Source organism: Aythya ferina (genome assembly GCF_964211825.1).
Source record: "Aythya ferina genome assembly, chromosome: 6".
NCBI classification, from domain to species: Eukaryota; Metazoa; Chordata; class Aves; order Anseriformes; family Anatidae; genus Aythya; species Aythya ferina.
The window spans coordinates 68,374-95,669 of NC_140303.1; positions in this window are offsets into that span (position 1 = coordinate 68,374).

Genomic DNA, 27,296 nt, shown 5'->3' on the forward strand with positions numbered 1-27,296 from the left:
TAAGTTTGTTGGGAGTGGACTTTGGGATTTGGAGAACATCAGGTAGGTTTAGTGTGTTTTTGGGGTGGATCTATGTTTTTTGGGGTTTTCTTTCTTTTTTAGGGGTTATCCTGTTCTTGTTTGGGGTGTTTTCGACTTGTTTTGGGGTCTCCGTTGGGTTTTAGTTGGATTCTCGTTGGTCGTTAGGGTAAATGGGAGTGGATTGTGGGTTTTGAAGAAGATCAGGTGAGTTTAGGGTGGTTTTGCGGGGAAATTCATAGTGTTTGGTGTTTTTTCTTCTGATCCAGTTCTTTTCTGGGGTGTTTTTGAGGTGTTTTTGGGGTTTCCGTTGGGTTTCGTTGAGTTCCTAATGGGTTTTATGGTGGTTGGGAGTGGACATTTGGATTTGGAGAACATCAGGTACGTTTAGAGTGGTTTTGGGATTGGATCCGTGCTTTTTGGGGTTTTCTTTCGTTTTTGGGGGTGATCCTGTTCTTGTTTGGGGTGTTTTGGACGTGTTATGGGGTCTCCGTTGGGTTTCGTTGTGTTTTCCGTGGTCATCATGGTGGAAAAGTGTAAATTGTGGGTTTTGGAGAACATCAGGTAGGTTTAGGGTGTTTTTTGGGGTGGATCTATGTTTTTGGGGGATTTTCTTCCAGTTTTGGGGGTGATTCCGTTCTTGTTTGGGGTGTTTTTGACGTGTTTTGTGGTCTCTGTTTTGTTTCGTTGTGTTTTCCTTGTTCATTTTGGTGGAAAAGGCTGAATAGTGGGTTTTGGAGAACATCAGGTAGGTTTAGGGTGGTTTTGGGATTTGATCCGTGCTTTTTGGGGATTTTGTTCCAGTTTTGGGGGTGATTCCGTTCTTGTTTGTGGTGTTTTTGATGTGTTTTGGGTTCTCCGTTGGGTTTCGTTGGGTTTTCCGTTGGCATCATGGTGGAAAAGGGTAAATTGTGGGTTTTGGAGAACATCAGGTAGGTTTAGGGGGACTTTTGGGGTGGATTCATGGTATTTGTTTTTTTTTTTTTCTGTTTTTCTGGGGTGATCCCGTTCTTTTTGGGTGTGTTTTTGATGTGTTTTGGGGTCTCCGTTGGGTTTTGTTGGGTTCTTGTTGGTCATCATGTTGGAAAAGTGTAAATTGTGGGTTTTGGAGAATATCAGGTGAGTTTAAGTTTTTCTGGGTGGTGAATCTATGGTTTTGGTTGAATTCTTCTGTTTTTTTTTTTTTTTTTTTTAGCGTTTTCTTCTGTTTTTGGGGTGGTCCCATTCTTGTTTGGGGTGTTTTTGACATATTTTGGGGTCTCCGTTGGTTTTTGTTGGGTTCTTGTTGTTCATCATGGTGGAAAAGGGTAAATTGTGGGTATTGGAGAACATCAGGTAGGTTTAGGGGGACTTTTGGGGTGGATCAACGGCTTTTAGGGTTTTCTTTCGGTTTTGGGGGTGATCCCGCTTTTTTTTGTGGTGTTTTTGACGTGTTTTGGGGTTTCCGTTGCGTTTCGTTGATTTCCTAATGTGTTTTAAGTTTGTTGGGAGTGGACTTTGGGATTTGGAGAACATCAGGTAGGTTTAGTGTGTTTTTGGGGTGGATCTATGTTTTTTGGGGTTTTCTTTCTTTTTTAGGGGTTATCCTGTTCTTGTTTGGGGTGTTTTCGACTTGTTTTGGGGTCTCCGTTGGGTTTTAGTTGGATTCTCGTTGGTCGTTAGGGTAAATGGGAGTGGATTGTGGGTTTTGAAGAAGATCAGGTGAGTTTAGGGTGGTTTTGCGGGGAAATTCATAGTGTTTGGTGTTTTTTCTTCTGATCCAGTTCTTTTCTGGGGTGTTTTTGAGGTGTTTTTGGGGTTTCCGTTGGGTTTCGTTGAGTTCCTAATGGGTTTTATGGTGGTTGGGAGTGGACATTTGGATTTGGAGAACATCAGGTACGTTTAGAGTGGTTTTGGGATTGGATCCGTGCTTTTTGGGGTTTTCTTTCGTTTTTGGGGGTGATCCTGTTCTTGTTTGGGGTGTTTTGGACGTGTTTTGGGTTCTCCGTTGGGTTTCGTTGTGTTTTCCGTGGTCATCATGGTGGAAAAGTGTAAATTGTGGGTTTTGGAGAACATCAGGTAGGTTTAGGGTGTTTTTTGGGGTGGATCTATGTTTTTGGGGGATTTTCTTCCAGTTTTGGGGGTGATTCCGTTCTTGTTTGGGGTGTTTTTGACGTGTTTTGTGGTCTCTGTTTTGTTTCGTTGTGTTTTCCTTGTTCATTTTGGTGGAAAAGGCTGAATAGTGGGTTTTGGAGAACATCAGGTAGGTTTAGGGTGGTTTTGGGATTTGATCCGTGCTTTTGGGGGATTTTGTTCCAGTTTTGGGGGTGATTCCGTTCTTGTTTGTGGTGTTTTTGATGTGTTTTGGGTTCTCCGTTGGGTTTCGTTGGGTTTTCCGTTGGCATCATGGTGGAAAAGGGTAAATTGTGGGTTTTGGAGAACATCAGGTAGGTTTAGGGGGACTTTTGGGGTGGATTCATGGTATTTGGTTTTTTTTTTTTCTGTTTTTCTGGGGTGATCCCGTTCTTTTTGGGTGTGTTTTTGATGTGTTTTGGGGTCTCCGTTGGGTTTTGTTGGGTTCTTGTTGGTCATCATGTTGGAAAAGTGTAAATTGTGGGTTTTGGAGAATATCAGGTGAGTTTAAGTTTTTCTGGGTGGTGAATCTATGGTTTTGGTTGAATTCTTCTGTTTTTTTTTTTAGCGTTTTCTTCTGTTTTTGGGGTGGTCCCATTCTTTTTTGGGGTGTTTTTGACATATTTTGGGGTCTCCGTTGGTTTTTGTTGGGTTCTTGTTGTTCATCATGGTGGAAAAGGGTAAATTGTGGGTATTGGAGAACATCAGGTAGGTTTAGGGGGACTTTTGGGGTGGATCAACGGCTTTTAGGGTTTTCTTTCGGTTTTGGGGGTGATCCCGCTTTTTTTTGTGGTGTTTTTGACGTGTTTTGGGGTTTCCGTTGCGTTTCGTTGATTTCCTAATGTGTTTTAAGTTTGTTGGGAGTGGACTTTGGGATTTGGAGAACATCAGGTAGGTTTAGTGTGTTTTTGGGGTGGATCTATGTTTTTTGGGGTTTTCTTTCTTTTTTAGGGGTTATCCTGTTCTTGTTTGGGGTGTTTTCGACTTGTTTTGGGGTCTCCGTTGGGTTTTAGTTGGATTCTCGTTGGTCGTTAGGGTAAATGGGAGTGGATTGTGGGTTTTGAAGAAGATCAGGTGAGTTTAGGGTGGTTTTGCGGGGAAATTCATAGTGTTTGGTGTTTTTTCTTCTGATCCAGTTCTTTTCTGGGGTGTTTTTGAGGTGTTTTTGGGGTTTCCGTTGGGTTTCGTTGAGTTCCTAATGGGTTTTATGGTGGTTGGGAGTGGACATTTGGATTTGGAGAACATCAGGTACGTTTAGAGTGGTTTTGGGATTGGATCCGTGCTTTTTGGGGTTTTCTTTCGTTTTTGGGGGTGATCCTGTTCTTGTTTGGGGTGTTTTGGACGTGTTTTGGGTTCTCCGTTGGGTTTCGTTGTGTTTTCCGTGGTCATCATGGTGGAAAAGTGTAAATTGTGGGTTTTGGAGAACATCAGGTAGGTTTAGGGTGTTTTTTGGGGTGGATCTATGTTTTTGGGGGATTTTCTTCCAGTTTTGGGGGTGATTCCGTTCTTGTTTGGGGTGTTTTTGACGTGTTTTGTGGTCTCTGTTTTGTTTCGTTGTGTTTTCCTTGTTCATTTTGGTGGAAAAGGCTGAATAGTGGGTTTTGGAGAACATCAGGTAGGTTTAGGGTGGTTTTGGGATTTGATCCGTGCTTTTTGGGGATTTTGTTCCAGTTTTGGGGGTGATTCCGTTCTTGTTTGTGGTGTTTTTGATGTGTTTTGGGTTCTCCGTTGGGTTTCGTTGGGTTTTCCGTTGGCATCATGGTGGAAAAGGGTAAATTGTGGGTTTTGGAGAACATCAGGTAGGTTTAGGGGGACTTTTGGGGTGGATTCATGGTATTTGTTTTTTTTTTTTTCTGTTTTTCTGGGGTGATCCCGTTCTTTTTGGGTGTGTTTTTGATGTGTTTTGGGGTCTCCGTTGGGTTTTGTTGGGTTCTTGTTGGTCATCATGTTGGAAAAGTGTAAATTGTGGGTTTTGGAGAATATCAGGTGAGTTTAAGTTTTTCTGGGTGGTGAATCTATGGTTTTGGTTGAATTCTTCTGTTTTTTTTTTTTTTTTAGCGTTTTCTTCTGTTTTTGGGGTGGTCCCATTCTTTTTTGGGGTGTTTTTGACATATTTTGGGGTCTCCGTTGGTTTTTGTTGGGTTCTTGTTGTTCGTCATGGTGGAAAAGGGTAAATTGTGGGTATTGGAGAACATCAGGTAGGTTTAGGGGGACTATTGGGGTGGATCAACGGCTTTTAGGGTTTTCTTTCGGTTTTGGGGGTGATCCCGCTTTTTTTTGTGGTGTTTTTGACGTGTTTTGGGGTTTCCGTTGCGTTTCGTTGATTTCCTAATGTGTTTTAAGTTTGTTGGGAGTGGACTTTGGGATTTGGAGAACATCAGGTAGGTTTAGTGTGTTTTTGGGGTGGATCTATGTTTTTTGGGGTTTTCTTTCTTTTTTAGGGGTTATCCTGTTCTTGTTTGGGGTGTTTTCGACTTGTTTTGGGGTCTCCGTTGGGTTTTAGTTGGATTCTCGTTGGTCGTTAGGGTAAATGGGAGTGGATTGTGGGTTTTGAAGAAGATCAGGTGAGTTTAGGGTGGTTTTGCGGGGAAATTCATAGTGTTTGGTGTTTTTTCTTCTGATCCAGTTCTTTTCTGGGGTGTTTTTGAGGTGTTTTTGGGGTTTCCGTTGGGTTTCGTTGAGTTCCTAATGGGTTTTATGGTGGTTGGGAGTGGACATTTGGATTTGGAGAACATCAGGTACGTTTAGAGTGGTTTTGGGATTGGATCCGTGCTTTTTGGGGTTTTCTTTCGTTTTTGGGGGTGATCCTGTTCTTGTTTGGGGTGTTTTGGACGTGTTTTGGGTTCTCCGTTGGGTTTCATTGGGTTTCTCGTGGTCATCATGGTGGAAAAGTGTAAATTGTGGGTTTTGGAGAACATCAGGTCGGTTTAGGGTGTTTTTTGGGGTGGATCTATGTTTTTGGGGGATTTTCTTCCAGTTTTGGGGGTGATTCCGTTCTTGTTTGGGGTGTTTTTGACGTGTTTTGTGGTCTCTGTTTTGTTTCGTTGTGTTTTCCTTGTTCATTTTGGTGGAAAAGGCTGAATAGTGGGTTTTGGAGAACATCAGGTAGGTTTAGGGTGGTTTTGGGATTTGATCCGTGCTTTTTGGGGATTTTGTTCCAGTTTTGGGGGTGATTCCGTTCTTGTTTGTGGTGTTTTTGATGTGTTTTGGGTTCTCCGTTGGGTTTCGTTGGGTTTTCCGTTGGCATCATGGTGGAAAAGGGTAAATTGTGGGTTTTGGAGAACATCAGGTAGGTTTAGGGGGACTTTTGGGGTGGATTCATGGTATTTGTTTTTTTTTTTTTTCTGTTTTCCTGGGGTGATCCCGTTCTTTTTGGGTGTGTTTTTGATGTGTTTTGGGGTCTCCGTTGGGTTTTGTTGGGTTCTTGTTGGTCATCATGTTGGAAAAGTGTAAATTGTGGGTTTTGGAGAATATCAGGTGAGTTTAAGTTTTTCTGGGTGGTGAATCTATGGTTTTGGTTGAATTCTTCTGTTTTTTTTTTTTTTTTTTTTTTTTTTATTAGCGTTTTCTTCTGTTTTTGGGGTGGTCCCATTCTTTTTTGGGGTGTTTTTGACATATTTTGGGGTCTCCGTTGGTTTTTGTTGGGTTCTTGTTGTTCATCATGGTGGAAAAGGGTAAATTGTGGGTATTGGAGAACATCAGGTAGGTTTAGGGGGACTTTTGGGGTGGATCAACGGCTTTTAGGGTTTTCTTTCGGTTTTGGGGGTGATCCCGCTTTTTTTTGTGGTGTTTTTGACGTGTTTTGGGGTTTCCGTTGCGTTTCGTTGATTTCCTAATGTGTTTTAAGTTTGTTGGGAGTGGACTTTGGGATTTGGAGAACATCAGGTAGGTTTAGTGTGTTTTTGGGGTGGATCTATGTTTTTTGGGGTTTTCTTTCTTTTTTAGGGGTTATCCTGTTCTTGTTTGGGGTGTTTTCGACTTGTTTTGGGGTCTCCGTTGGGTTTTAGTTGGATTCTCGTTGGTCGTTAGGGTAAATGGGAGTGGATTGTGGGTTTTGAAGAAGATCAGGTGAGTTTAGGGTGGTTTTGCGGGGAAATTCATAGTGTTTGGTGTTTTTTCTTCTGATCCAGTTCTTTTCTGGGGTGTTTTTGAGGTGTTTTTGGGGTTTCCGTTGGGTTTCGTTGAGTTCCTAATGGGTTTTATGGTGGTTGGGAGTGGACATTTGGATTTGGAGAACATCAGGTACGTTTAGAGTGGTTTTGGGATTGGATCCGTGCTTTTTGGGGTTTTCTTTCGTTTTTGGGGTTGATCCTGTTCTTGTTTGGGGTGTTTTGGACGTGTTTTGGGTTCTCCGTTGGGTTTCATTGGGTTTCTCGTGGTCATCATGGTGGAAAAGTGTAAATTGTGGGTTTTGGAGAACATCAGGTCGGTTTAGGGTGTTTTTTGGGGTGGATCTATGTTTTTGGGGGATTTTCTTCCAGTTTTGGGGGTGATTCCGTTCTTGTTTGGGGTGTTTTTGACGTGTTTTGTGGTCTCTGTTTTGTTTCGTTGTGTTTTCCTTGTTCATTTTGGTGGAAAAGGCTGAATAGTGGGTTTTGGAGAACATCAGGTAGGTTTAGGGTGGTTTTGGGATTTGATCCGTGCTTTTTGGGGATTTTGTTCCAGTTTTGGGGGTGATTCCGTTCTTGTTTGTGGTGTTTTTGATGTGTTTTGGGTTCTCCGTTGGGTTTCGTTGGGTTTTCCGTTGGCATCATGGTGGAAAAGGGTAAATTGTGGGTTTTGGAGAACATCAGGTAGGTTTAGGGGGACTTTTGGGGTGGATTCATGGTATTTGTTTTTTTTTTTTTCTGTTTTCCTGGGGTGATCCCGTTCTTTTTTGGTGTGTTTTTGATGTGTTTTGGGGTCTCCGTTGGGTTTTGTTGGGTTCTTGTTGGTCATCATGTTGGAAAAGTGTAAATTGTGGGTTTTGGAGAATATCAGGTGAGTTTAAGTTTTTCTGGGTGGTGAATCTATGGTTTTGGTTGAATTCTTCTGTTTTTTTTTTTTTTTTTTTTAGCATTTTCTTCTGTTTTTGGGGTGGTCCCATTCTTTTTTGGGGTGTTTTTGACATATTTTGGGGTCTCCGTTGGTTTTTGTTGGGTTCTTGTTGTTCATCATGGTGGAAAAGGGTAAATTGTGGGTATTGGAGAACATCAGGTAGGTTTAGGGGGACTATTGGGGTGGATCAACGGCTTTTAGGGTTTTCTTTCGGTTTTGGGGGTGATCCCGCTTTTTTTTGTGGTGTTTTTGACATGTTTTGGGGTTTCCGTTGCGTTTCGTTGATTTCCTAATGTGTTTTAAGTTTGTTGGGAGTGGACTTTGGGATTTGGAGAACATCAGGTAGGTTTAGTGTGTTTTTGGGGTGGATCTATGTTTTTTGGGGTTTTCTTTCTTTTTTAGGGGTTATCCTGTTCTTGTTTGGGGTGTTTTCGACTTGTTTTGGGGTCTCCGTTGGGTTTTAGTTGGATTCTCGTTGGTCGTTAGGGTAAACGGGAGTGGATTGTGGGTTTTGAAGAAGATCAGGTGAGTTTAGGGTGGTTTTGCGGGGAAATTCATAGTGTTTGGTGTTTTTTCTTCTGATCCAGTTCTTTTCTGGGGTGTTTTTGAGGTGTTTTTGGGGTTTCCGTTGGGTTTCGTTGAGTTCCTAATGGGTTTTATGGTGGTTGGGAGTGGACATTTGGATTTGGAGAACATCAGGTACGTTTAGAGTGGTTTTGGGATTGGATCCGTGCTTTTTGGGGTTTTCTTTCGTTTTTGGGGGTGATCCTGTTCTTGTTTGGGGTGTTTTGGATGTGTTTTGGGTTCTCCGTTGGGTTTCGTTGTGTTTTCCGTGGTCATCATGGTGGAAAAGTGTAAATTGTGGGTTTTGGAGAACATCAGGTAGGTTTAGGGTGTTTTTTGGGGTGGATCTATGTTTTTGGGGGATTTTCTTCCAGTTTTGGGAGTGATTCCGTTCTTGTTTGGGGTGTTTTTGACGTGTTTTGTGGTCTCTGTTTTGTTTCGTTGTGTTTTCCTTGTTCATTTTGGTGGAAAAGGCTGAATAGTGGGTTTTGGAGAACATCAGGTAGGTTTAGGGTGGTTTTGGGATTTGATCCGTGCTTTTTGGGGATTTTGTTCCAGTTTTGGGGGTGATTCCGTTCTTGTTTGTGGTGTTTTTGATGTGTTTTGGGTTCTCCGTTGGGTTTCGTTGGGTTTTCCGTTGGCATCATGGTGGAAAAGGGTAAATTGTGGGTTTTGGAGAACATCAGGTAGGTTTAGGGGGACTTTTGGGGTGGATTCATGGTATTTGTTTTTTTTTTTTTTCTGTTTTTCTGGGGTGATCCCGTTCTTTTTGGGTGTGTTTTTGATGTGTTTTGGGGTCTCCGTTGGGTTTTGTTGGGTTCTTGTTGGTCATCATGTTGGAAAAGTGTAAATTGTGGGTTTTGGAGAATATCAGGTGAGTTTAAGTTTTTCTGGGTGGTGAATCTATGGTTTTGGTTGAATTCTTCTGGTTTTTTTTTAGCGTTTTCTTCTGTTTTTTTGGGTGGTCCCATTCTTTTTTGGGGTGTTTTTGACATATTTTGGGGTCTCCGTTGGTTTTTGTTGGGTTCTTGTTGTTCATCATGGTGGAAAAGGGTAAATTGTGGGTATTGGAGAACATCAGGTAGGTTTAGGGGGACTATTGGGGTGGATCAACGGCTTTTAGGGTTTTCTTTCGGTTTTGGGGGTGATCCCGCTTTTTTTTTGTGGTGTTTTTGACGTGTTTTGGGGTTTCCGTTGCGTTTCGTTGATTTCCTAATGTGTTTTAAGTTTGTTGGGAGTGGACTTTGGGATTTGGAGAACATCAGGTAGGTTTAGTGTGTTTTTGGGGTGGATCTATGTTTTTTGGGGTTTTCTTTCTTTTTTAGGGGTTATCCTGTTCTTGTTTGGGGTGTTTTCGACTTGTTTTGGGGTCTCCGTTGGGTTTTAGTTGGATTCTCGTTGGTCGTTAGGGTAAATGGGAGTGGATTGTGGGTTTTGAAGAAGATCAGGTGAGTTTAGGGTGGTTTTGCGGGGAAATTCATAGTGTTTGGTGTTTTTTCTTCTGATCCAGTTCTTTTCTGGGGTGTTTTTGAGGTGTTTTTGGGGTTTCCGTTGGGTTTCGTTGAGTTCCTAATGGGTTTTATGGTGGTTGGGAGTGGACATTTGGATTTGGAGAACATCAGGTACGTTTAGAGTGGTTTTGGGATTGGATCCGTGCTTTTTGGGGTTTTCTTTCGTTTTTGGGGGTGATCCTGTTCTTGTTTGGGGTGTTTTGGACGTGTTTTGGGTTCTCCGTTGGGTTTCGTTGTGTTTTCCGTGGTCATCATGGTGGAAAAGTGTAAATTGTGGGTTTTGGAGAACATCAGGTAGGTTTAGGGTGTTTTTTGGGGTGGATCTATGTTTTTGGGGGATTTTCTTCCAGTTTTGGGGGTGATTCCGTTCTTGTTTGGGGTGTTTTTGACGTGTTTTGTGGTCTCTGTTTTGTTTCGTTGTGTTTTCCTTGTTCATTTTGGTGGAAAAGGCTGAATAGTGGGTTTTGGAGAACATCAGGTAGGTTTAGGGTGGTTTTGGGATTTGATCCGTGCTTTTTGGGGATTTTGTTCCAGTTTTGGGGGTGATTCCGTTCTTGTTTGTGGTGTTTTTGATGTGTTTTGGGTTCTCCGTTGGGTTTCGTTGGGTTTTCCGTTGGCATCATGGTGGAAAAGGGTAAATTGTGGGTTTTGGAGAACATCAGGTAGGTTTAGGGGGACTTTTGGGGTGGATTCATGGTATTTGTTTTTTTTTTTTTCTGTTTTTCTGGGGTGATCCCGTTCTTTTTGGGTGTGTTTTTGATGTGTTTTGGGGTCTCCGTTGGGTTTTGTTGGGTTCTTGTTGGTCATCATGTTGGAAAAGTGTAAATTGTGGGTTTTGGAGAATATCAGGTGAGTTTAAGTTTTTCTGGGTGGTGAATCTATGGTTTTGGTTGAATTCTTCTGTTTTTTTTTTTTTTTTAGCGTTTTCTTCTGTTTTTGGGGTGGTCCCATTCTTTTTTGGGGTGTTTTTGACATATTTTGGGGTCTCCGTTGGTTTTTGTTGGGTTCTTGTTGTTCGTCATGGTGGAAAAGGGTAAATTGTGGGTATTGGAGAACATCAGGTAGGTTTAGGGGGACTATTGGGGTGGATCAACGGCTTTTAGGGTTTTCTTTCGGTTTTGGGGGTGATCCCGCTTTTTTTTGTGGTGTTTTTGACGTGTTTTGGGGTTTCCGTTGCGTTTCGTTGATTTCCTAATGTGTTTTAAGTTTGTTGGGAGTGGACTTTGGGATTTGGAGAACATCAGGTAGGTTTAGTGTGTTTTTGGGGTGGATCTATGTTTTTTGGGGTTTTCTTTCTTTTTTAGGGGTTATCCTGTTCTTGTTTGGGGTGTTTTCGACTTGTTTTGGGGTCTCCGTTGGGTTTTAGTTGGATTCTCGTTGGTCGTTAGGGTAAATGGGAGTGGATTGTGGGTTTTGAAGAAGATCAGGTGAGTTTAGGGTGGTTTTGCGGGGAAATTCATAGTGTTTGGTGTTTTTTCTTCTGATCCAGTTCTTTTCTGGGGTGTTTTTGAGGTGTTTTTGGGGTTTCCGTTGGGTTTCGTTGAGTTCCTAATGGGTTTTATGGTGGTTGGGAGTGGACATTTGGATTTGGAGAACATCAGGTACGTTTAGAGTGGTTTTGGGATTGGATCCGTGCTTTTTGGGGTTTTCTTTCGTTTTTGGGGGTGATCCTGTTCTTGTTTGGGGTGTTTTGGACGTGTTTTGGGTTCTCCGTTGGGTTTCATTGGGTTTCTCGTGGTCATCATGGTGGAAAAGTGTAAATTGTGGGTTTTGGAGAACATCAGGTCGGTTTAGGGTGTTTTTTGGGGTGGATCTATGTTTTTGGGGGATTTTCTTCCAGTTTTGGGGGTGATTCCGTTCTTGTTTGGGGTGTTTTTGACGTGTTTTGTGGTCTCTGTTTTGTTTCGTTGTGTTTTCCTTGTTCATTTTGGTGGAAAAGGCTGAATAGTGGGTTTTGGAGAACATCAGGTAGGTTTAGGGTGGTTTTGGGATTTGATCCGTGCTTTTTGGGGATTTTGTTCCAGTTTTGGGGGTGATTCCGTTCTTGTTTGTGGTGTTTTTGATGTGTTTTGGGTTCTCCGTTGGGTTTCGTTGGGTTTTCCGTTGGCATCATGGTGGAAAAGGGTAAATTGTGGGTTTTGGAGAACATCAGGTAGGTTTAGGGGGACTTTTGGGGTGGATTCATGGTATTTGTTTTTTTTTTTTTCTGTTTTCCTGGGGTGATCCCGTTCTTTTTTGGTGTGTTTTTGATGTGTTTTGGGGTCTCCGTTGGGTTTTGTTGGGTTCTTGTTGGTCATCATGTTGGAAAAGTGTAAATTGTGGGTTTTGGAGAATATCAGGTGAGTTTAAGTTTTTCTGGGTGGTGAATCTATGGTTTTGGTTGAATTCTTCTGTTTTTTTTTTTTTTTTTTTTTTTTTAGCGTTTTCTTCTGTTTTTGGGGTGGTCCCATTCTTTTTTGGGGTGTTTTTGACATATTTTGGGGTCTCCGTTGGTTTTTGTTGGGTTCTTGTTGTTCATCATGGTGGAAAAGGGTAAATTGTGGGTATTGGAGAACATCAGGTAGGTTTAGGGGGACTATTGGGGTGGATCAACGGCTTTTAGGGTTTTCTTTCGGTTTTGGGGGTGATCCCGCTTTTTTTTGTGGTGTTTTTGACGTGTTTTGGGGTTTCCGTTGCGTTTCGTTGATTTCCTAATGTGTTTTAAGTTTGTTGGGAGTGGACTTTGGGATTTGGAGAACATCAGGTAGGTTTAGTGTGTTTTTGGGGTGGATCTATGTTTTTTGGGGTTTTCTTTCTTTTTTAGGGGTTATCCTGTTCTTGTTTGGGGTGTTTTCGACTTGTTTTGGGGTCTCCGTTGGGTTTTAGTTGGATTCTCGTTGGTCGTTAGGGTAAACGGGAGTGGATTGTGGGTTTTGAAGAAGATCAGGTGAGTTTAGGGTGGTTTTGCGGGGAAATTCATAGTGTTTGGTGTTTTTTCTTCTGATCCAGTTCTTTTCTGGGGTGTTTTTGAGGTGTTTTTGGGGTTTCCGTTGGGTTTCGTTGAGTTCCTAATGGGTTTTATGGTGGTTGGGAGTGGACATTTGGATTTGGAGAACATCAGGTACGTTTAGAGTGGTTTTGGGATTGGATCCGTGCTTTTTGGGGTTTTCTTTCGTTTTTGGGGGTGATCCTGTTCTTGTTTGGGGTGTTTTGGACGTGTTTTGGGTTCTCCGTTGGGTTTCGTTGTGTTTTCCGTGGTCATCATGGTGGAAAAGTGTAAATTGTGGGTTTTGGAGAACATCAGGTAGGTTTAGGGTGTTTTTTGGGGTGGATCTATGTTTTTGGGGGATTTTCTTCCAGTTTTGGGGGTGATTCCGTTCTTGTTTGGGGTGTTTTTGACGTGTTTTGTGGTCTCTGTTTTGTTTCGTTGTGTTTTCCTTGTTCATTTTGGTGGAAAAGGCTGAATAGTGGGTTTTGGAGAACATCAGGTAGGTTTAGGGTGGTTTTGGGATTTGATCCGTGCTTTTTGGGGATTTTGTTCCAGTTTTGGGGGTGATTCCGTTCTTGTTTGTGGTGTTTTTGATGTGTTTTGGGTTCTCCGTTGGGTTTCGTTGGGTTTTCCGTTGGCATCATGGTGGAAAAGGGTAAATTGTGGGTTTTGGAGAACATCAGGTAGGTTTAGGGGGACTTTTGGGGTGGATTCATGGTATTTGTTTTTTTTTTTTTTCTGTTTTTCTGGGGTGATCCCGTTCTTTTTGGGTGTGTTTTTGATGTGTTTTGGGGTCTCCGTTGGGTTTTGTTGGGTTCTTGTTGGTCATCATGTTGGAAAAGTGTAAATTGTGGGTTTTGGAGAATATCAGGTGAGTTTAAGTTTTTCTGGGTGGTGAATCTATGGTTTTGGTTGAATTCTTCTGTTTTTTTTTTTTTTTTTTTTTTAGCGTTTTCTTCTGTTTTTGGGGTGGTCCCATTCTTTTTTGGGGTGTTTTTGACATATTTTGGGGTCTCCGTTGGTTTTTGTTGGGTTCTTGTTGTTCATCATGGTGGAAAAGGGTAAATTGTGGGTATTGGAGAACATCAGGTAGGTTTAGGGGGACTATTGGGGTGGATCAACGGCTTTTAGGGTTTTCTTTCGGTTTTGGGGGTGATCCCGCTTTTTTTTGTGGTGTTTTTGACGTGTTTTGGGGTTTCCGTTGCGTTTCGTTGATTTCCTAATGTGTTTTAAGTTTGTTGGGAGTGGACTTTGGGATTTGGAGAACATCAGGTAGGTTTAGTGTGTTTTTGGGGTGGATCTATGTTTTTTGGGGTTTTCTTTCTTTTTTAGGGGTTATCCTGTTCTTGTTTGGGGTGTTTTCGACTTGTTTTGGGGTCTCCGTTGGGTTTTAGTTGGATTCTCGTTGGTCGTTAGGGTAAATGGGAGTGGATTGTGGGTTTTGAAGAAGATCAGGTGAGTTTAGGGTGGTTTTGCGGGGAAATTCATAGTGTTTGGTGTTTTTTCTTCTGATCCAGTTCTTTTCTGGGGTGTTTTTGAGGTGTTTTTGGGGTTTCCGTTGGGTTTCGTTGAGTTCCTAATGGGTTTTATGGTGGTTGGGAGTGGACATTTGGATTTGGAGAACATCAGGTACGTTTAGAGTGGTTTTGGGATTGGATCCGTGCTTTTTGGGGTTTTCTTTCGTTTTTGGGGGTGATCCTGTTCTTGTTTGGGGTGTTTTGGACGTGTTTTGGGTTCTCCGTTGGGTTTCGTTGTGTTTTCCGTGGTCATCATGGTGGAAAAGTGTAAATTGTGGGTTTTGGAGAACATCAGGTAGGTTTAGGGTGTTTTTTGGGGTGGATCTATGTTTTTGGGGGATTTTCTTCCAGTTTTGGGGGTGATTCCGTTCTTGTTTGGGGTGTTTTTGACGTGTTTTGTGGTCTCTGTTTTGTTTCGTTGTGTTTTCCTTGTTCATTTTGGTGGAAAAGGCTGAATAGTGGGTTTTGGAGAACATCAGGTAGGTTTAGGGTGGTTTTGGGATTTGATCCGTGCTTTTTGGGGATTTTGTTCCAGTTTTGGGGGTGATTCCGTTCTTGTTTGTGGTGTTTTTGATGTGTTTTGGGTTCTCCGTTGGGTTTCGTTGGGTTTTCCGTTGGCATCATGGTGGAAAAGGGTAAATTGTGGGTTTTGGAGAACATCAGGTAGGTTTAGGGGGACTTTTGGGGTGGATTCATGGTATTTGTTTTTTTTTTTTTTCTGTTTTTCTGGGTTGATCCCGTTCTTTTTGGGTGTGTTTTTGATGTGTTTTGGGGTCTCCGTTGGGTTTTGTTGGGTTCTTGTTGGTCATCATGTTGGAAAAGTGTAAATTGTGGGTTTTGGAGAATATCAGGTGAGTTTAAGTTTTTCTGGGTGGTGAATCTATGGTTTTGGTTGAATTCTTCTGTTTTTTTTTTTAGCGTTTTCTTCTGTTTTTGGGGTGGTCCCATTCTTTTTTGGGGTGTTTTTGACATATTTTGGGGTCTCCGTTGGTTTTTGTTGGGTTCTTGTTGTTCATCATGGTGGAAAAGGGTAAATTGTGGGTATTGGAGAACATCAGGTAGGTTTAGGGGGACTTTTGGGGTGGATCAACGGCTTTTAGGGTTTTCTTTCGGTTTTGGGGGTGATCCCGCTTTTTTTTGTGGTGTTTTTGACGTGTTTTGGGGTTTCCGTTGCGTTTCGTTGATTTCCTAATGTGTTTTAAGTTTGTTGGGAGTGGACTTTGGGATTTGGAGAACATCAGGTAGGTTTAGTGTGTTTTTGGGGTGGATCTATGTTTTTTGGGGTTTTCTTTCTTTTTTAGGGGTTATCCTGTTCTTGTTTGGGGTGTTTTCGACTTGTTTTGGGGTCTCCGTTGGGTTTTAGTTGGATTCTCGTTGGTCGTTAGGGTAAATGGGAGTGGATTGTGGGTTTTGAAGAAGATCAGGTGAGTTTAGGGTGGTTTTGCGGGGAAATTCATAGTGTTTGGTGTTTTTTCTTCTGATCCAGTTCTTTTCTGGGGTGTTTTTGAGGTGTTTTTGGGGTTTCCGTTGGGTTTCGTTGAGTTCCTAATGGGTTTTATGGTGGTTGGGAGTGGACATTTGGATTTGGAGAACATCAGGTACGTTTAGAGTGGTTTTGGGATTGGATCCGTGCTTTTTGGGGTTTTCTTTCGTTTTTGGGGGTGATCCTGTTCTTGTTTGGGGTGTTTTGGACGTGTTTTGGGTTCTCCGTTGGGTTTCGTTGTGTTTTCCGTGGTCATCATGGTGGAAAAGTGTAAATTGTGGGTTTTGGAGAACATCAGGTAGGTTTAGGGTGTTTTTTGGGGTGGATCTATGTTTTTGGGGGATTTTCTTCCAGTTTTGGGGGTGATTCCGTTCTTGTTTGGGGTGTTTTTGACGTGTTTTGTGGTCTCTGTTTTGTTTCGTTGTGTTTTCCTTGTTCATTTTGGTGGAAAAGGCTGAATAGTGGGTTTTGGAGAACATCAGGTAGGTTTAGGGTGGTTTTGGGATTTGATCCGTGCTTTTTGGGGATTTTGTTCCAGTTTTGGGGGTGATTCCGTTCTTGTTTGTGGTGTTTTTGATGTGTTTTGGGTTCTCCGTTGGGTTTCGTTGGGTTTTCCGTTGGCATCATGGTGGAAAAGGGTAAATTGTGGGTTTTGGAGAACATCAGGTAGGTTTAGGGGGACTTTTGGGGTGGATTCATGGTATTTGTTTTTTTTTTTTTTCTGTTTTCCTGGGGTGATCCCGTTCTTTTTTGGTGTGTTTTTGATGTGTTTTGGGGTCTCCGTTGGGTTTTGTTGGGTTCTTGTTGGTCATCATGTTGGAAAAGTGTAAATTGTGGGTTTTGGAGAATATCAGGTGAGTTTAAGTTTTTCTGGGTGGTGAATCTATGGTTTTGGTTGAATTCTTCTGTTTTTTTTTTTTTTTTTTTTTTTTTTTTAGCGTTTTCTTCTGTTTTTGGGGTGGTCCCATTCTTTTTTGGGGTGTTTTTGACATATTTTGGGGTCTCCGTTGGTTTTTGTTGGGTTCTTGTTGTTCATCATGGTGGAAAAGGGTAAATTGTGGGTATTGGAGAACATCAGGTAGGTTTAGGGGGACTATTGGGGTGGATCAACGGCTTTTAGGGTTTTCTTTCGGTTTTGGGGGTGATCCCGCTTTTTTTTGTGGTGTTTTTGACGTGTTTTGGGGTTTCCGTTGCGTTTCGTTGATTTCCTAATGTGTTTTAAGTTTGTTGGGAGTGGACTTTGGGATTTGGAGAACATCAGGTAGGTTTAGTGTGTTTTTGGGGTGGATCTATGTTTTTTGGGGTTTTCTTTCTTTTTTAGGGGTTATCCTGTTCTTGTTTGGGGTGTTTTCGACTTGTTTTGGGGTCTCCGTTGGGTTTTAGTTGGATTCTCGTTGGTCGTTAGGGTAAATGGGAGTGGATTGTGGGTTTTGAAGAAGATCAGGTGAGTTTAGGGTGGTTTTGCGGGGAAATTCATAGTGTTTGGTGTTTTTTCTTCTGATCCAGTTCTTTTCTGGGGTGTTTTTGAGGTGTTTTTGGGGTTTCCGTTGGGTTTCGTTGAGTTCCTAATGGGTTTTATGGTGGTTGGGAGTGGACATTTGGATTTGGAGAACATCAGGTACGTTTAGAGTGGTTTTGGGATTGGATCCGTGCTTTTTGGGGTTTTCTTTCGTTTTTGGGGGTGATCCTGTTCTTGTTTGGGGTGTTTTGGACGTGTTTTGGGTTCTCCGTTGGGTTTCGTTGTGTTTTCCGTGGTCATCATGGTGGAAAAGTGTAAATTGTGGGTTTTGGAGAACATCAGGTAGGTTTAGGGTGTTTTTTGGGGTGGATCTATGTTTTTGGGGGATTTTCTTCCAGTTTTGGGGGTGATTCCGTTCTTGTTTGGGGTGTTTTTGACGTGTTTTGTGGTCTCTGTTTTGTTTCGTTGTGTTTTCCTTGTTCATTTTGGTGGAAAAGGCTGAATAGTGGGTTTTGGAGAACATCAGGTAGGTTTAGGGTGGTTTTGGGATTTGATCCGTGCTTTTTGGGGATTTTGTTCCAGTTTTGGGGGTGATTCCGTTCTTGTTTGTGGTGTTTTTGATGTGTTTTGGGTTCTCCGTTGGGTTTCGTTGGGTTTTCCGTTGGCATCATGGTGGAAAAGGGTAAATTGTGGGTTTTGGAGAACATCAGGTAGGTTTAGGGGGACTTTTGGGGTGGATTCATGGTATTTGTTTTTTTTTTTTTCTGTTTTTCTGGGGTGATCCCGTTCTTTTTGGGTGTGTTTTTGATGTGTTTTGGGGTCTCCGTTGGGTTTTGTTGGGTTCTTGTTGGTCATCATGTTGGAAAAGTGTAAATTGTGGGTTTTGGAGAATATCAGGTGAGTTTAAGTTTTTCTGGGTGGTGAATCTATGGTTTTGGTTGAATTCTTCTGTTTTTTTTTTTTTTTTTTTTTTTTTAGCGTTTTCTTCTGTTTTTGGGGTGGTCCCATTCTTTTTTGGGGTGTTTTTGACATATTTTGGGGTCTCCGTTGGTTTTTGTTGGGTTCTTGTTGTTCATCATGGTGGAAAAGGGTAAATTGTGGGTATTGGAGAACATCAGGTAGGTTTAGGGGGACTATTGGGGTGGATCAACGGCTTTTAGGGTTTTCTTTCGGTTTTGGGGGTGATCCCGCTTTTTTTTGTGGTGTTTTTGACGTGTTTTGGGGTTTCCGTTGCGTTTCGTTGATTTCCTAATGTGTTTTAAGTTTGTTGGGAGTGGACTTTGGGATTTGGAGAACATCAGGTAGGTTTAGTGTGTTTTTGGGGTGGATCTATGTTTTTTGGGGTTTTCTTTCTTTTTTAGGGGTTATCCTGTTCTTGTTTGGGGTGTTTTCGACTTGTTTTGGGGTCTCCGTTGGGTTTTAGTTGGATTCTCGTTGGTCGTTAGGGTAAACGGGAGTGGATTGTGGGTTTTGAAGAAGATCAGGTGAGTTTAGGGTGGTTTTGCGGGGAAATTCATAGTGTTTGGTGTTTTTTCTTCTGATCCAGTTCTTTTCTGGGGTGTTTTTGAGGTGTTTTTGGGGTTTCCGTTGGGTTTCGTTGAGTTCCTAATGGGTTTTATGGTGGTTGGGAGTGGACATTTGGATTTGGAGAACATCAGGTACGTTTAGAGTGGTTTTGGGATTGGATCCGTGCTTTTTGGGGTTTTCTTTCGTTTTTGGGGGTGATCCTGTTCTTGTTTGGGGTGTTTTGGACGTGTTTTGGGTTCTCCGTTGGGTTTCGTTGTGTTTTCCGTGGTCATCATGGTGGAAAAGTGTAAATTGTGGGTTTTGGAGAACATCAGGTAGGTTTAGGGTGTTTTTTGGGGTGGATCTATGTTTTTGGGGGATTTTCTTCCAGTTTTGGGGGTGATTCCGTTCTTGTTTGGGGTGTTTTTGACGTGTTTTGTGGTCTCTGTTTTGTTTCGTTGTGTTTTCCTTGTTCATTTTGGTGGAAAAGGCTGAATAGTGGGTTTTGGAGAACATCAGGTAGGTTTAGGGTGGTTTTGGGATTTGATCCGTGCTTTTTGGGGATTTTGTTCCAGTTTTGGGGGTGATTCCGTTCTTGTTTGTGGTGTTTTTGATGTGTTTTGGGTTCTCCGTTGGGTTTCGTTGGGTTTTCCGTTGGCATCATGGTGGAAAAGGGTAAATTGTGGGTTTTGGAGAACATCAGGTAGGTTTAGGGGGACTTTTGGGGTGGATTCATGGTATTTGTTTTTTTTTTTTTTCTGTTTTTCTGGGGTGATCCCGTTCTTTTTGGGTGTGTTTTTGATGTGTTTTGGGGTCTCCGTTGGGTTTTGTTGGGTTCTTGTTGGTCATCATGTTGGAAAAGTGTAAATTGTGGGTTTTGGAGAATATCAGGTGAGTTTAAGTTTTTCTGGGTGGTGAATCTATGGTTTTGGTTGAATTCTTCTGTTTTTTTTTTTTTTTTTTTTTTTTAGCGTTTTCTTCTGTTTTTGGGGTGGTCCCATTCTTTTTTGGGGTGTTTTTGACATATTTTGGGGTCTCCGTTGGTTTTTGTTGGGTTCTTGTTGTTCATCATGGTGGAAAAGGGTAAATTGTGGGTATTGGAGAACATCAGGTAGGTTTAGGGGGACTATTGGGGTGGATCAACGGCTTTTAGGGTTTTCTTTCGGTTTTGGGGGTGATCCCGCTTTTTTTTGTGGTGTTTTTGACGTGTTTTGGGGTTTCCGTTGCGTTTCGTTGATTTCCTAATGTGTTTTAAGTTTGTTGGGAGTGGACTTTGGGATTTGGAGAACATCAGGTAGGTTTAGTGTGTTTTTGGGGTGGATCTATGTTTTTTGGGGTTTTCTTTCTTTTTTAGGGGTTATCCTGTTCTTGTTTGGGGTGTTTTCGACTTGTTTTGGGGTCTCCGTTGGGTTTTAGTTGGATTCTCGTTGGTCGTTAGGGTAAATGGGAGTGGATTGTGGGTTTTGAAGAAGATCAGGTGAGTTTAGGGTGGTTTTGCGGGGAAATTCATAGTGTTTGGTGTTTTTTCTTCTGATCCAGTTCTTTTCTGGGGTGTTTTTGAGGTGTTTTTGGGGTTTCCGTTGGGTTTCGTTGAGTTCCTAATGGGTTTTATGGTGGTTGGGAGTGGACATTTGGATTTGGAGAACATCAGGTACGTTTAGAGTGGTTTTGGGATTGGATCCGTGCTTTTTGGGGTTTTCTTTCGTTTTTGGGGGTGATCCTGTTCTTGTTTGGGGTGTTTTGGACGTGTTTTGGGTTCTCCGTTGGGTTTCGTTGTGTTTTCCGTGGTCATCATGGTGGAAAAGTGTAAATTGTGGGTTTTGGAGAACATCAGGTCGGTTTAGGGTGTTTTTTGGGGTGGATCTATGTTTTTGGGGGATTTTCTTCCAGTTTTGGGGGTGATTCCGTTCTTGTTTGGGGTGTTTTTGACGTGTTTTGTGGTCTCTGTTTTGTTTCGTTGTGTTTTCCTTGTTCATTTTGGTGGAAAAGGCTGAATAGTGGGTTTTGGAGAACATCAGGTAGGTTTAGGGTGGTTTTGGGATTTGATCCGTGCTTTTTGGGGATTTTGTTCCAGTTTTGGGGGTGATTCCGTTCTTGTTTGTGGTGTTTTTGATGTGTTTTGGGTTCTCCGTTGGGTTTCGTTGGGTTTTCCGTTGGCATCATGGTGGAAAAGGGTAAATTGTGGGTTTTGGAGAACATCAGGTAGGTTTAGGGGGACTTTTGGGGTGGATTCATGGTATTTGTTTTTTTTTTTTTTCTGTTTTTCTGGGTTGATCCCGTTCTTTTTGGGTGTGTTTTTGATGTGTTTTGGGGTCTCCGTTGGGTTTTGTTGGGTTCTTGTTGGTCATCATGTTGGAAAAGTGTAAATTGTGGGTTTTGGAGAATATCAGGTGAGTTTAAGTTTTTCTGGGTGGTGAATCTATGGTTTTGGTTGAATTCTTCTGTTTTTTTTTTTAGCGTTTTCTTCTGTTTTTGGGGTGGTCCCATTCTTTTTTGGGGTGTTTTTGACATATTTTGGGGTCTCCGTTGGTTTTTGTTGGGTTCTTGTTGTTCATCATGGTGGAAAAGGGTAAATTGTGGGTATTGGAGAACATCAGGTAGGTTTAGGGGGACTTTTGGGGTGGATCAACGGCTTTTAGGGTTTTCTTTCGGTTTTGGGGGTGATCCCGCTTTTTTTTGTGGTGTTTTTGACGTGTTTTGGGGTTTCCGTTGCGTTTCGTTGATTTCCTAATGTGTTTTAAGTTTGTTGGGAGTGGACTTTGGGATTTGGAGAACATCAGGTAGGTTTAGTGTGTTTTTGGGGTGGATCTATGTTTTTTGGGGTTTTCTTTCTTTTTTAGGGGTTATCCTGTTCTTGTTTGGGGTGTTTTCGACTTGTTTTGGGGTCTCCGTTGGGTTTTAGTTGGATTCTCGTTGGTCGTTAGGGTAAATGGGAGTGGATTGTGGGTTTTGAAGAAGATCAGGTGAGTTTAGGGTGGTTTTGCGGGGAAATTCATAGTGTTTGGTGTTTTTTCTTCTGATCCAGTTCTTTTCTGGGGTGTTTTTGAGGTGTTTTTGGGGTTTCCGTTGGGTTTCGTTGAGTTCCTAATGGATTTTATGGTGGTTGGGAGTGGACATTTGGATTTGGAGAACATCAGGTACGTTTAGAGTGGTTTTGGGATTGGATCCGTGCTTTTTGGGGTTTTCTTTCGTTTTTGGGGGTGATCCTGTTCTTGTTTGGGGTGTTTTGGACGTGTTTTGGGTTCTCCGTTGGGTTTCGTTGTGTTTTCCGTGGTCATCATGGTGGAAAAGTGTAAATTGTGGGTTTTGGAGAACATCAGGTAGGTTTAGGGGGACTTTTGGGGTGGATCTATGTTTTTGGGGGATTTTCTTCCAGTTTTGGGGGTGATTCCGTTCTTGTTTGGGGTGTTTTTGACGTGTTTTGTGGTCTCTGTTTTGTTTCGTTGTGTTTTCCTTGTTCATTTTGGTGGAAAAGGCTGAATAGTGGGTTTTGGAGAACATCAGGTAGGTTTAGGGTGGTTTTGGGATTTGATCCGTGCTTTTTGGGGATTTTGTTCCAGTTTTGGGGGTGATTCCGTTCTTGTTTGTGGTGTTTTTGATGTGTTTTGGGTTCTCCGTTGGGTTTCGTTGGGTTTTCCGTTGGCATCATGGTGGAAAAGGGTAAATTGTGGGTTTTGGAGAACATCAGGTAGGTTTAGGGGGACTTTTGGGGTGGATTCATGGTATTTGTTTTTTTTTTTTTCTGTTTTTCTGGGGTGATCCCGTTCTTTTTTGGTGTGTTTTTGATGTGTTTTGGGGTCTCCGTTGGGTTTTGTTGGGTTCTTGTTGGTCATCATGTTGGAAAAGTGTAAATTGTGGGTTTTGGAGAATATCAGGTGAGTTTAAGTTTTTCTGGGTGGTGAATCTATGGTTTTGGTTGAATTCTTCTGTTTTTTTTTTAGCGTTTTCTTCTGTTTTTGGGGTGGTCCCATTCTTTTTTGGGGTGTTTTTGACATATTTTGGGGTCTCCATTGGTTTTTGTTGGGTTCTTGTTGTTCATCATGGTGGAAAAGGGTAAATTGTGGGTATTGGAGAACATCAGGTAGGTTTAGGGGGACTTTTGGGGTGGATCAACGGCTTTTAGGGTTTTCTTTCGGTTTTGGGGGTGATCCCGCTTTTTTTTGTGGTGTTTTTGACGTGTTTTGGGGTTTCCGTTGCGTTTCGTTGATTTCCTAATGTGTTTTAAGTTTGTTGGGAGTGGACTTTGGGATTTGGAGAACATCAGGTAGGTTTAGTGTGTTTTTGGGGTGGATCTATGTTTTTTGGGGTTTTCTTTCTTTTTTAGGGGTTATCCTGTTCTTGTTTGGGGTGTTTTCGACTTGTTTTGGGGTCTCCGTTGGGTTTTAGTTGGATTCTCGTTGGTCGTTAGGGTAAATGGGAGTGGATTGTGGGTTTTGAAGAAGATCAGGTGAGTTTAGGGTGGTTTTGCGGGGAAATTCATAGTGTTTGGTGTTTTTTCTTCTGATCCAGTTCTTTTCTGGGGTGTTTTTGAGGTGTTTTTGGGGTTTCCGTTGGGTTTCGTTGAGTTCCTAATGGGTTTTATGGTGGTTGGGAGTGGACATTTGGATTTGGAGAACATCAGGTACGTTTAGAGTGGTTTTGGGATTGGATCCGTGCTTTTTGGGGTTTTCTTTCGTTTTTGGGGGTGATCCTGTTCTTGTTTGGGGTGTTTTGGACGTGTTTTGGGTTCTCCGTTGGGTTTCGTTGTGTTTTCCGTGGTCATCATGGTGGAAAAGTGTAAATTGTGGGTTTTGGAGAACATCAGGTAGGTTTAGGGGGACTTTTGGGGTGGATCTATGTTTTTGGGGGATTTTCTTCCAGTTTTGGGAGTGATTCCGTTCTTGTTTGGGGTGTTTTTGACGTGTTTTGTGGTCTCTGTTTTGTTTCGTTGTGTTTTCCTTGTTCATTTTGGTGGAAAAGGCTGAATAGTGGGTTTTGGAGAACATCAGGTAGGTTTAGGGTGGTTTTGGGATTTGATCCGTGCTTTTTGGGGATTTTGTTCCAGTTTTGGGGGTGATTCCGTTCTTGTTTGTGGTGTTTTTGATGTGTTTTGGGTTCTCCGTTGGGTTTCGTTGGGTTTTCCGTTGGCATCATGGTGGAAAAGGGTAAATTGTTGGTTTTGGAGAACATCAGGTAGGTTTAGGGGGACTTTTGGGGTGGATTCATGGTATTTGTTTTTTTTTTTTCTGTTTTTCTGGGGTGATCCCGTTCTTTTTTGGTGTGTTTTTGATGTGTTTTGGGGTCTCCGTTGGGTTTTGTTGGGTTCTTGTTGGTCATCATGTTGGAAAAGTGTAAATTGTGGGTTTTGGAGAATATCAGGTGAGTTTAAGTTTTTCTGGGTGGTGAATCTATGGTTTTGGTTGAATTCTTCTGTTTTTTTTTTTTTTTTTTTTAGCGTTTTCTTCTGTTTTTGGGGTGGTCCCATTCTTTTTTGGGGTGTTTTTGACATATTTTGGGGTCTCCGTTGGTTTTTGTTGGGTTCTTGTTGTTCATCATGGTGGAAAAGGGTAAATTGTGGGTATTGGAGAACATCAGGTAGGTTTAGGGGGACTTTTGGGGTGGATCAACGGCTTTTAGGGTTTTCTTTCGGTTTTGGGGGTGATCCCGCTTTTTTTTGTGGTGTTTTTGACGTGTTTTGGGGTTTCCGTTGCGTTTCGTTGATTTCCTAATGTGTTTTAAGTTTGTTGGGAGTGGACTTTGGGATTTGGAGAACATCAGGTAGGTTTAGTGTGTTTTTGGGGTGGATCTATGTTTTTTGGGGTTTTCTTTCTTTTTTAGGGGTTATCCTGTTCTTGTTTGGGGTGTTTTCGACTTGTTTTGGGGTCTCCGTTGGGTTTTAGTTGGATTCTCGTTGGTCGTTAGGGTAAATGGGAGTGGATTGTGGGTTTTGAAGAAGATCAGGTGAGTTTAGGGTGGTTTTGCGGGGAAATTCATAGTGTTTGGTGTTTTTTCTTCTGATCCAGTTCTTTTCTGGGGTGTTTTTGAGGTGTTTTTGGGGTTTCCGTTGGGTTTCGTTGAGTTCCTAATGGGTTTTATGGTGGTTGGGAGTGGACATTTGGATTTGGAGAACATCAGGTACGTTTAGAGTGGTTTTGGGATTGGATCCGTGCTTTTTGGGGTTTTCTTTCGTTTTTGGGGGTGATCCTGTTCTTGTTTGGGGTGTTTTGGACGTGTTTTGGGTTCTCCGTTGGGTTTCGTTGTGTTTTCCGTGGTCATCATGGTGGAAAAGTGTAAATTGTGGGTTTTGGAGAACATCAGGTAGGTTTAGGGTGTTTTTTGGGGTGGATCTATGTTTTTGGGGGATTTTCTTCCAGTTTTGGGGGTGATTCCGTTCTTGTTTGGGGTGTTTTTGACGTGTTTTGTGGTCTCTGTTTTGTTTCGTTGTGTTTTCCTTGTTCATTTTGGTGGAAAAGGCTGAATAGTGGGTTTTGGAGAACATCAGGTAGGTTTAGGGTGGTTTTGGGATTTGATCCGTGCTTTTTGGGGATTTTGTTCCAGTTTTGGGGGTGATTCCGTTCTTGTTTGTGGTGTTTTTGATGTGTTTTGGGTTCTCCGTTGGGTTTCGTTGGGTTTTCCGTTGGCATCATGGTGGAAAAGGGTAAATTGTGGGTTTTGGAGAACATCAGGTAGGTTTAGGGGGACTTTTGGGGTGGATTCATGGTATTTGTTTTTTTTTTTTTCTGTTTTTCTGGGGTGATCCCGTTCTTTTTGGGTGTGTTTTTGATGTGTTTTGGGGTCTCCGTTGGGTTTTGTTGGGTTCTTGTTGGTCATCATGTTGGAAAAGTGTAAATTGTGGGTTTTGGAGAATATCAGGTGAGTTTAAGTTTTTCTGGGTGGTGAATCTATGGTTTTGGTTGAATTCTTCTGTTTTTTTTTTTTTAGCGTTTTCTTCTGTTTTTGGGGTGGTCCCATTCTTGTTTGGGGTGTTTTTGACATATTTTGGGGTCTCCGTTGGTTTTTGTTGGGTTCTTGTTGTTCATCATGGTGGAAAAGGGTAAATTGTGGGTATTGGAGAACATCAGGTAGGTTTAGGGGGACTATTGGGGTGGATCAACGGCTTTTAGGGTTTTCTTTCGGTTTTGGGGGTGATCCCGCTTTTTTTTGTGGTGTTTTTGACGTGTTTTGGGGTTTCCGTTGCGTTTCGTTGATTTCCTAATGTGTTTTAAGTTTGTTGGGAGTGGACTTTGGGATTTGGAGAACATCAGGTAGGTTTAGTGTGTTTTTGGGGTGGATCTATGTTTTTTGGGGTTTTCTTTCTTTTTTAGGGGTTATCCTGTTCTTGTTTGGGGTGTTTTCGACTTGTTTTGGGGTCTCCGTTGGGTTTTAGTTGGATTCTCGTTGGTCGTTAGGGTAAATGGGAGTGGATTGTGGGTTTTGAAGAAGATCAGGTGAGTTTAGGGTGGTTTTGCGGGGAAATTCATAGTGTTTGGTGTTTTTTCTTCTGATCCAGTTCTTTTCTGGGGTGTTTTTGAGGTGTTTTTGGGGTTTCCGTTGGGTTTCGTTGAGTTCCTAATGGGTTTTATGGTGGTTGGGAGTGGACATTTGGATTTGGAGAACATCAGGTACGTTTAGAGTGGTTTTGGGATTGGATCCGTGCTTTTTGGGGTTTTCTTTCGTTTTTGGGGGTGATCCTGTTCTTGTTTGGGGTGTTTTGGACGTGTTTTGGGCTCTCCGTTGGGTTTCGTTGTGTTTTCCGTGGTCATCATGGTGGAAAAGTGTAAATTGTGGGTTTTGGAGAACATCAGGTAGGTTTAGGGTGTTTTTTGGGGTGGATCTATGTTTTTGGGGGATTTTCTTCCAGTTTTGGGGGTGATTCCGTTCTTGTTTGGGGTGTTTTTGACGTGTTTTGTGGTCTCTGTTTTGTTTCGTTGTGTTTTCCTTGTTCATTTTGGTGGAAAAGGCTGAATAGTGGGTTTTGGAGAACATCAGGTAGGTTTAGGGTGGTTTTGGGATTTGATCCGTGCTTTTTGGGGATTTTGTTCCAGTTTTGGGGGTGATTCCGTTCTTGTTTGTAGTGTTTTTGATGTGTTTTGGGTTCTCCGTTGGGTTTCGTTGGGTTTTCCGTTGGCATCATGGTGGAAAAGGGTAAATTGTGGGTTTTGGAGAACATCAGGTAGGTTTAGGGGGACTTTTGGGGTGGATTCATGGTATTTGTTTTTTTTTTTTTCTGTTTTTCTGGGGTGATCCCGTTCTTTTTTGGTGTGTTTTTGATGTGTTTTGGGGTCTCCGTTGGGTTTTGTTGGGTTCTTGTTGGTCATCATGTTGGAAAAGTGTAAATTGTGGGTTTTGGAGAATATCAGGTGAGTTTAAGTTTTTCTGGGTGGTGAATCTATGGTTTTGGTTGAATTCTTCTGTTTTTTTTTTTAGCGTTTTCTTCTGTTTTTGGGGTGGTCCCATTCTTGTTTGGGGTGTTTTTGACATATTTTGGGGTCTCCGTTGGTTTTTGTTGGGTTCTTGTTGTTCATCATGGTGGAAAAGGGTAAATTGTGGGTATTGGAGAACATCAGGTAGGTTTAGGGGGACTTTTGGGGTGGATCAACGGCTTTTAGGGTTTTCTTTCGGTTTTGGGGGTGATCCCGCTTTTTTTTTGTGGTGTTTTTGACGTGTTTTGGGGTTTCCGTTGCGTTTCGTTGATTTCCTAATGTGTTTTAAGTTTGTTGGGAGTGGACTTTGGGATTTGGAGAACATCAGGTAGGTTTAGTGTGTTTTTGGGGTGGATCTATGTTTTTTGGGGTTTTCTTTCTTTTTTAGGGGTTATCCTGTTCTTGTTTGGGGTGTTTTCGACTTGTTTTGGGGTCTCCGTTGGGTTTTAGTTGGATTCTCGTTGGTCGTTAGGGTAAATGGGAGTGGATTGTGGGTTTTGAAGAAGATCAGGTGAGTTTAGGGTGGTTTTGCGGGGAAATTCATAGTGTTTGGTGTTTTTTCTTCTGATCCAGTTCTTTTCTGGGGTGTTTTTGAGGTGTTTTTGGGGTTTCCGTTGGGTTTCGTTGAGTTCCTAATGGGTTTTATGGTGGTTGGGAGTGGACATTTGGATTTGGAGAACATCAGGTACGTTTAGAGTGGTTTTGGGATTGGATCCGTG